The sequence below is a fragment of the Panthera onca genome, chromosome E1, assembly GCF_046562875.1.
Source record: "Panthera onca isolate mPanOnc1 chromosome E1, mPanOnc1 haplotype 2, whole genome shotgun sequence".
Lineage (NCBI taxonomy): Eukaryota > Metazoa > Chordata > Mammalia > Carnivora > Felidae > Panthera > Panthera onca.
In genome coordinates, this window is record NC_138352.1 from 58,669,866 (window position 1) to 58,680,187 (window position 10,322).

The following is a 10,322-nucleotide window of genomic DNA, read 5'->3' on the forward strand; positions in this document are numbered from 1 at the left end:
ACACATCTTTAAGAAAATTTCTTTTTTAATGTTTATTTATTTTTGAGAGAGAGACAGAGCATGAGCAGGGGAGGGTCAGAGCAAGAGAAGGAGACCCAGAATCCGAAGCAGGCTCCAGGCTCCGAGCTGTCAGCACAGAGCTGACGCGGCCCTCGAACCCACAAACCACGAGATCATGACCTGAGCCGAAATAAGGAGTCGGACACTTAACCAAGTGACCACCCAGGTGCCCCTCACCCAGTGCATCTTGATGCAGACCTAGCCACAGCTCAAGTGCCCGGTTTTCACCAAGTGGCCAACGGGACTGCCCGGCACAACGCGGTCCATACACATCTCCCAGTTCCCTGTCCCTTGATTGCCCAGAGCAGGCCACCTGCCACGACACACCCTTCATTGACCTCTTTCCCTTCCCTGCCCCAGTCCCCACTTCCTTGCTGGCATTTCCTGGCCTCACCTCCCAAATAAACCATTTGCCCTCAAAGCCTTGTTCCAGGGTCTGCTTCTAGAAGAATGTGGCCCCAAAGAGGGACTCCTTTCATCCTCCCACCATTTCAGTGAAGCTGGGAAGAAAAAGGGGCTTTTCTTCCCATTCTGTAGAAGGAATGCTGGGGTCCAGAGAGGGCCCGAGGGTTGCCACCAGTCCCCCAGCAGACCTGTGGCAGAACCAGGTGCAGAAGGTAAGTGTTCTCCATCCCTGCTTCTACCCACCCTGGACACCCTCTCTATATTTTTAAGTTTGTTTATTTATTTGGGGGGTGGGGTCGGCAGAGAGAGGGAAAGAGAGAATCCGAAGCAGGCTCCAAGGCTGTCGGCGCAGAGCCTGACATAGGGCTCGATCTCACGAATCTGTGAGATCGTGACCTGAGCCACAATCAAGAGTTGGACGCTCAATCAACTGAGACACCCAGGCGCCCCTGGACAAAATATTTTTTAAACCAGGAGAACAGCGTTCCACGGTTGGGGGGTGGGAAATGGGTTTGTTTCCTGCCCTGTGTGCGCCCCACCTTGATACCTTGCAGTGTAGACAGTTCTGCCTGGCTGAGATCTTGTGGAGGCTGTGGACACAGCCTGAGACACCGTGAGGGCCAGTGGCGGCTGGAGTGGACATGGGCTCCCTCGAAGGGCCTGATGGGAAGAATGCCCATGGGTCTCCCAGCCTCATATATCCAGCAAGGGCAGCAGACAAGATCTCCTGGAAGGGGCTGGGGGGTGGGGGGGTGGGGGGGAGGAAGGAAAAAAAAATCTCCCATCTGTTGAGTATTAACCTCTGAACCATTTAACCAAACATTGGCTTCTTTTGTCATTTGATAAGGTGTATCCAGCAAAGGGAGATGAGAAAATTGGGAGGTTATTCTTTTAAATGACATCAGCAGGGAGTTTGTTCCTGCTGCAGAGCTCGGAGGGTCCCGTCTGAGCCATCACATCACCACCGGCACACTCAAGGACAGATTTGAGTGCTTTCCTCTGCCTGGGCGTTCAGGCATTCACAGGGATATAAAAAAAAAAAAAAAGCAAGAGGGATTTGAAAATAAAGCCCATGCACGGCAGGCTGTCTGCCCTGGGCCAGCACTGCAGGGAGGGTGATTATGGAGGAAGGAATGGTTTGTGTCACCGTCACATGGAAATGTCCGACGGCTTTTCTGCAGAGACAACACCTCTCAGTCTTCCAGAGACTCTGTGTGCAGACTTCCGGAGCTGTCGGGGACCTCCAAGGCCATCTTGCCCGTCCGGGCCCCCTTGAGTCGAGTTTCTTGGTGGGATGGGCCGACAAGCAGTCTAGACAGATAGGGACTTCTAGGGCTGGCCAGCTGGCTTCTGTTGGCAGATCTGACCTGTCGAGAGGACATCAGGCCCTGGACAGGAGTGGGGAGCCCAGGCTTTGGCTGCTGTCACTGGTCCGGCTCTCCCTCTTGGCCCTCTCCTGCCCCCAACTGATGGGAGTAAGTTACCTCCCCAGGCCCCACCCTGGCATCCTGGGAGGTGAACTGAGTCCTGGAGGGAGTTAGGAACTTGTCATAAGTGCTGAATGAGCCCCTTCTCGGTGGGCCTCAGTTTCCTCGTGGGTCAAAGGAGCTAGATGAGATGGTCTCCAAGATCCTGTCATCTCTGCCACGTGGTGGTGTTTGTTCATAACATTCCTTCAATAGGGAGGAAACGTGTATTCTCTACTTCTGCCAGTGACCCACAGTGGGTGAGTGGGAAGTCTTTTCTGCCATCTTTTCTAGACCTGTCTCCTTGAAGCTTCACTCTTTTTCTCCTTCGTTGCTGAGCTAATGGGGTCTCACCTGCCTCCTTCCCTGGACTCACCAGGCTTGTATCGCCTAAGTTGCTTCTCTGGGGAAAGAGGAGAAAGGCAATCCACTCTCCCTAAGCACTGACTGAGCCCAGGCTCATTTCACCTTCACGGTGGCTCAGAGCCACGGATGAGTTTCGTTTCGCATGGGGAAACCGAGGCTCAGAAACCATGGCTTGGCCAAGCTCCCATGCTAGGAAGAGGTGAGCCAGGATTCAGACCAGATCAGTTTGATTCTAAAGGCCACATTCTTTTAACTGCATCCTATAACACCTTTCATGTGTCACTTAGCCATCTGGATTCTTCCTGGGTGAGATTCCTCCCTGGGTGAGGCTCCAGGCTCCTTGAGGACAGGGGAGACACAATGGTACAGCAGGCAAAGCATGGGATCTTGCTTCAAAGACCTACCTCCTCACAGACAGGGGAAGAAGTAATAGGGAAGAGAAGGAATAAATCTTTGAAACTGGTCGGGACATGAAAATCACTAACTTGAGCCCAAGGGGCCACTGCACATGACCTCACACCAATTCCATTTTCCATCTCAGGCCATGCCCAGCTCCATTGACCAAACTGGTTTGCTAGAGATGGCTCCATAATGAGTCCCACACGGCAGCCCAAATGGCATGACGCAAAGTGCCATCACCCCCAACACAGGGTAGGTGTGTGATCTTGGGTAAGACCCTCCAACTCTTAGAACTTGGTTTCCTGCTCTGCATAATGAACTTAACCTTCTACCCGCCTCAACAGGCAGCAGCCATGAAGAGACTTCATTGGCTCTGACCTAAAAAATGCCTTTTTAAAAAAATTTTATTTATTTATTTGGAGAGAGAGAGCGTGCATGAGTGTGTCAATGGGGGAGGGGCAGAGAGGGAGGGAGAGAGACTCCCAAGAATTCGAAGCGTGAGATCATGACCTGTGCCAAGGTCAGACGCTTAATCAACTGAGCCGCCCAGGTGCCCCCGAAATGCTCTTTTTTCTGCTTCCGTCACAGTGCCTATCCCAAGGGTCACCGGTAGCACAGGCCCGGCAGACAACCTTTGGGCAGCCCTTTAAACTTTACTGAATAATTTCCATATTCTGTATTCTTTAATTCTCCTGACAGACCTTTCGGAAGGCAGGGCTGCCCTTGCTCTTGGCCTTAGTTTGCAGTCAAGGAAACTGAGGCCCATCTTTTATGCTTCCCAGTGGGCTGAGGAATTGGGGCTCTTTTTGCTGACAGCCCTCTGTCTTCTTGTCATTTGGAGAGAGCAGGCCTGAAAGGGCAGCTCAGCAGCCAGCTGCGGCCCAGATGTGGAAGCCTGGCCCGCCACAAAGGAGGTGGGTGGGTGGGAACATCCTGCCATTTCCTCCCTCGAAGACAAATGGCTCAGGGGCCACTGGAGGCTCTGGAGGCTGTGGCTGGATTAGGAGGCTCCCCAGAGCCTCTGTGAGGCAGGAGCTGTGCTGGTCTTGAAAACGGTTCCTACATGTGAGACGGCCTCGAGGCGGATGCAGTCAGAGGGCCTGGGCTCAGGGAGCTGCCTTCCTTCTCCTCACAGCACGACTCTAAATAATTCTGTTTAGGGCCTACAGCCCTCGTGCTGGTGTGGGCGAAGGCGGCCATGCTGAAAGAGGGAGCCATCTTGGCCAGCGTTTTGTTTTAGTTGTTTTTTGGGGGGAGGGCAGCATTTTGAACTCTTTCTTCTGGCCACGGAGTGAACATACGGGCACACACTCACGCCCAGAGAAAATAGGCACACGACGCACACGCTCACGCACCCAGGCACACGCGTGCACATGCAAACACACATGCACACGTGCGTACACACACACATGTCCATCCACACCTCCCAGGAGCAACTGTGAGCTCCCTTGAGCCCTCAGAGCTCCCTTAAGCCCCTCAGGGGAGGAGGGGAGGAAGCTGGGGGTCATATATCATTTCTCTCCAAACAAGCAGTGTCCTCTCTGCCCAAAGTGGGGGCGGGGATGGTCGGCAGCCATGAGCGGGTCTTGGGAAGGAGCCCCTCTGGCCCATATTTCACAGACACCCCAGACAGAGCTTGCTGTCAGGAGCCGCTGTCTAATTTCCTCCCCTGACTGCCGGCCCAGATCCCCCCAACAAAGAGGGGCATTGTGTCCTCTTTCCTGCCCCTGGCATCTGCTCCACAGAGATCTGTCCAGGGATGCACAGAGGGGATTTGGGGGATGAAGGCGCCACATCCCCCAGAAGGGCCACAAATTCTTGAGCAGAAAGAGCCTGGTCCGGGCTGAGGGGTCCCCCAGCCTCCCAGCAGTCCTCCCCGGCCCCCCCCCCCCAACCCCCCTAGGCTCTGGAATAGCTTCTCCTCCGATCTTTCGGGGAAGAGGTGGGTGAGGAAAACATGTCAGGGGTAGTGGCTGAGGATGAAAAAGCATTTTAAGGCGACCAGGCCTCCCTACCTTGGCCCAGAAGAAATGCAGCCTTTAGCCCTCGGTCTGCCCTTCCTGGGGGGGACTCGTAGGCTTGCGGGCAGCCTGCAGGGCGGGCTGCTGGGAAGAGGCAGTTGGGCTTGGTCTTTTTCCTGCTCGAGCTCTTTCGCAGGTTGCACATTCAGGGAAGGGAACCGGGGTCCTGGGGGGCAGTGCAAGTCCTGAGGCAAGACAGAATGAGGGGAGAGTGGCTGGCAAGAGGGGTCTATGGGGTCAAGAGACACTGCAGGACTTCCCAGAATGCCACCAAACGGTGCTCTGGGTGTACGCTTTCTGATTCCCTCCTGGGGACACCTCGGGAGAGGCTGCTCCTCTCCAGATGCCAGACCAGCGGGTCAAGTTCTGAGCAGGGCCTCTTGTGGGGAGAATGTGTATGTTGGCCGAGGGGAGGCTTTAATAGCTGAATCGGTATTACAGGGGGCACTCGGGGGTGCTGTTTGTGATCCCAGTGTGAAAGTGGACAGGGCTTTGCTCTGGGCCAGCACATCAGACGCAAACACGGACCCAGCATCTTCCAAGCCCTTGACCTCCATCGCTTTTCCCGACCAGCAGTGCTTCTGATGTGGACAGCGTGGTGCTTGGCCAAAGTGTCGGTACATCTTTTGTGCTCAAGGCAGAGCAAGGCATTAGAATGCTCTGGGTTTTTTTTATGAGTCAGGAAATTGGCCCAGAGAGGGTGAATGGCTTGCTTCAAGCCACACAGCAAACAAGTAAGAGAGCAGGCCTCCTCCTCCCTACTTGGTACTTTGGTTGTCGCTAGGTTACAGCGTCCCTGTAGAAGGAGAAGAAAACTGTCTAGAATGTGGTTGTGTGTGTGTGTGAGAGAGGAGGAGAGAGAGAGAGAGAGAGAGAGAGAGAGAGAACTTTACTGAGGGCCCACTCTGAACCAGGCCCTGTGCTAAACACGTTGTGGTCCTGACACCATTGTCCTGGGGACAGGCTGCTTGTCTCCACTCACCACGCCCAGGACGGAACACGCAAGAAATGTTTTCATGCAGTGGATGAATGAAGCTAATCCCCCCACCAACCTGTGAGTAAAATACGATCTCTGTTTTATAGAAGCATTTTTCAGCAAGTGTTTTCCGGCCCCACAACTTCTGCAGGCCACTAGGATGAGAAAACTAGGCTCAGAGAAGTTAAGTGACTTGATGAAAGCCACACAGCAGAGCCTGTGTGGGAACTGCAGTCTGTCAGTCTCAGAGGCCTGTGGGGTGGGGTGGAGGGGGGGATTGGGGGGAGGGGGAGGGGGAGGAGGGAAGGTGATAAGGAGGGAGGGACTCCTCCTCCAGCAAGGCAGAGAATATTAAAGGAAAACAATGTGAAGAGAACGTGGTCCCACCGGGCCGGCGGCCAGCTCAGACGCAGGCCTGCTGCTTTCTAGCCAGGTGCGCGGGTGCTTGAGACAGGATTTGTGTTCCTGGAAAACTGGTTTTAAATCACTTTTCAAAACACAAATAAAACCATCCTTTATAGGCACTGGGGAAAGCCTGCGGCCTGATGGAAGGCCGCAGCACGTTTTCTTCTAGGCCATGAGGGATTCTTTATAGACTTTGAATTTGCCCTAGTGGCTTCTCTCAAAGCGTGGTAAATCTGCTGGATGGTAGAGAAATCTGACCAGAGGGCTCTGGCCAAGATGAGCACGGCTCTTCACGGGGGCTCCCAGACCCAGCTGAGCCTGTTCCCTTCCCAATAACACTGGAGTTAAGCCCAGTCATGGGCCCCAGCTCTGGGGACAGGCTGGAGTCCTGAGCCAGCAGCTCCGGTTAGGAAATTAATAAAGAAAGAGAAGCTCTTGCAGCCAGGCCCACGGTGAGAGACGAGTTAGGTCATGTCTCTTTCTGTTCAATCGGATATTAGTCCCGACCCTGATGTCACCTTCAAGCTATTAGGCATCACCCTCAGAAATGAGCGTGAACTGCTCACCGGGCTCTTATCGGGCATGGCTCTGAACTTGCTGTTGTCAGAGGCCAGGCCGGGATGCCAATTGCAGGTTAAAGAGGAGAAGTTCATTTAGACTTCAGACAGGGCTCAGGGCTAGGAGTGGGGGAGTGAGTGACAGAGAATCTTGGTCCTCTGGCTAGAATCAGAGATAGTTCTGTGGGGCCACAGAAGCAGGGTGGGTGTCCAGTGTCCCTCTTTTGGCATGACATGCTGGACTTGGTGGTCTCAGAAAGCCTGGATTGCATCCGTCCAGCCAGTCTAACCCACTTCTGGGCCACAGCTTCCTCTACGTGGGCTGTGTGGCCAGCAGTGGGCACTTGTGAGCTAAGGAGCCAGGTGATACCACTAATTTAACAATCCCTCATCTATCCATCCACCCATCCATCCATCCATCCACCCATCTGTCCATCCATCCATCCATCCATCCACCCATCTGTCCATCCATCCATCCATCCATCCACCCATCTGTCCATCCACCCATCCATCCATCCATCCACCCATCTGTCCATCCATCCATCCATCCATCCATCCATCCATCCATCCATCCACCCATCTGTCCATCCATCCATCCATCCATCCATCCATCCATCCACCCATCTGTCCATCCATCCATCCATCCATCCACCCATCTGTCCATCCACCCATCCATCCATCCATCCACCCATCTGTCCATCCATCCATCCATCCATCCACCCATCTGTCCATCCATCCATCCATCCATCCATCCATCCATCCACCCATCTGTCCATCCATCCATCCATCCATCCACCCATCTGTCCATCCATCCATCCATCCATCCATCCATCCATCCATCCATCCACCCATCTGTCCATCCATCCATCCATCCATCCACCCATCTGTCCATCCATCCATCCATCCATCCATCCATCCACTCACCCATCCATGCACTCACCTGTCCATCCATACAATAACTATCTATTGAGCATTTATTATGTGCTGGGCATCATGCTAGCCGCTAGAAGAGAAACACACCCCCTTTTCCTCCCTCCAGCTTGGAAACCAGACTACAAATGAATAAGCAAACACCAAACACAAGAATTATAAATCATGGCAATAGCCATAAAGGAACAAACACAGGTGGGAAGACAGAGATAAAAGGGTGGTGGTGACCAGGGATGATGTGACAGTAGAGAAGGGTGTGAAGAGGGTATGGAGAAGGGTGTCAAGGTATCTTTGAAGGGGTCTATTCAGGGTTTACAGCAAAGGGAATGGGAGGGTACAAGCAGTGAGAGAAGGAACATAGTGACAGCCCTGTGCTGCGGTGGCCAAGAGAGGTCACAATTGGCAATTGCTGTGTTGGCAATTGTAAGGGATTAGCTGGCCCAGGTGCCACTGCCTGGTTGAGAATATACAGCTTTCGATGGAAAATATGTCCACTCAATGGAAGGAAGGGAAGCCACCCACTGTGAGCTCTTCTGGTTGCTGGAAGTGTAGTGCTTTAGGGGTACAGATAGGAAAGAGTGGATCCCTGCCTGACCCCCATTCTTTTTGTTGAACGGAAGAGCCATGCATGCGTCCATCCCAGGGCAGATATCTGAGGCCCTGAGCCCAGCCGAGGCTCCTTTCACTTGGAAATGGATCCCCTACTTGCTCCCCCTCCCGCTTTCTCTCTGCCTCTCTCTGAAGGGCAGCCACACACCAGCTCACCCGTCCTCGATGCTCGCTCAAGGTTGAAGAAACCCATTACTGAAAAGTTACTGTACGGGAATTCTTGGCCGTTAGGATTCCTACCAGGCCGCCATCTCTGTCACAGTCACTGGTTCACGTCAGGGAGTCGCCGGTGGGTGGCCTTGCTTCTCTTGCACAGCTTTGCACCCAAGACAAAGCAGAGGATTTTTACTCACTTGAGGAGCAGCCGGTCCCAGCTACTGTTCGCTGGTCATTCAAATGCCAATGCTGAACCGTGGGAGGAGAGCAGGGAGCGTTCCAAAGAAATCAGCAAACCCTTGATTGATGTGTGCATCCACCTTTAGTTCCTCCGTAAGACTCTCCTCAACAGACTTCTTAACCGTGTTGATGGCGGAAATTTAAATTCTCGCATTGAAAGAGACCTTTTTTCCTACTGATTTTAGAAATTGGTTAATGTTGCTGCCTGAGGTTGAAAATTAGTTGGGCCATGTTTACACATTAACACTTGCTCTGTGTTCCTTTCCAATTGCCTCTTTAAGGGCTCCTGGATGCCTAAGTCCTTGGGAAGGGAATGGGCAAAGGAAGGTAGGAGGGAAATGACACGCAGAGCTAGTGTGTGCATACAGAAGGGTGAGAGGTTTGGTGTTGTGGCAGGGGTGGTAGGATGAGGTGGTAAAGGGAGGCAGGGGCCAGAGCATGGGAGCCTTGGAGGCCTGTGAAGGGTTTTGAACTTTACTTCGTAGGTGATGGTGTGTCATTGATGGGTTTAAAATCCGGGTGACAAAGTTAGATTGTGTGTGTGTGTGTGTGTGTGTGTGTGTGTGAGAGAGAGATTGTTTTAGGGGATGGACTTTGAGGAGTCTCAGATCAGAAGGAGGGAGAGCTACCGGAGGCTTTCATTCACATTGTTGACAGCCTGGACAAAGGCAAGGGTGGTGGGAAGAAGGCACCGTGGGAATGAGGAGTACCTACCTACACAGGAAGTGAAATGAGCAAGAACTGGTAATTGACGGGCTCCTCAAAGCAAGGCGGTATTAACACGGTGTCCCAGGTCTTTAGCATGAGTGAATGGGTAGGTTGTGGTGTCACTAACTAAAATAGAGGATTTAGAATACAGAATACTGAGTACAGAAATCAGGGAAATGGAGATTTTCCCTTAAATATTTTGAGTTGGAGAAACCTGTAGTCACCCAGGTGGTATAAGCAATAGGGAGTAGAATATGAAAATGTAAGCTCCCAGATCCCAGTAGAGGCGTGTTGGCCCGGTGCCAGAATGCCTGGATTGAGATCCCAGCTTCATCACTGGTGGTCAGTTTTCACAAGGTGGTGCAGCAGTGACAAATGATCCCCACGTCTTAATGGCTTACAATAAACTTGTAAATCCTCGCTGACGCATATGAAAGTTGTGGGTCGACTTTGGCTTTGTTCCACATCTTTCTCATTCCGGAACCCAGGCTCATGGTGGAACCCTCAACCCAGCCTTGTGCAGAGGGAAAAAAGCAATGGCAGAGACACACAGCGACTCTCTAAAACTTCTGCTTAGCCTGGGCACCCAGCCCCTCTGCTCACATTCTGTTGGCCAAAGTCAGCCACACGGAAAGCCTGAGGTCAATGAAGTGGGGAAATACACTCTTCCCATGGGAGGTACAGCATGTGGCCATGATCAGAGAGCCATATTCCCCTAGTGGAGAAGGGAGAAAATAATTGGGCCCATCATACGCTCTCCCGCAACCACCAACAGCTATAAAACCTTGGCAGTTTACTCAACTTCTCCCTGCTTTCGTTACCTCATCAGTAAAACAGGAGGACTGGTACTATCTCTTAGGATTGTTACATAAAGCACTTAGAACAGTGCCCAACAGAGCACAGAGTAAACACTGTATAAATGTAGGTGGGTGGAAAGGAGGAGGGAAGGGGAGCTCTTTTCTAGTGGGCACAGAGTTTCAGTTTGGGCAGATGAAAAAGTTCTGGAGAGGGATAGTGACAATGA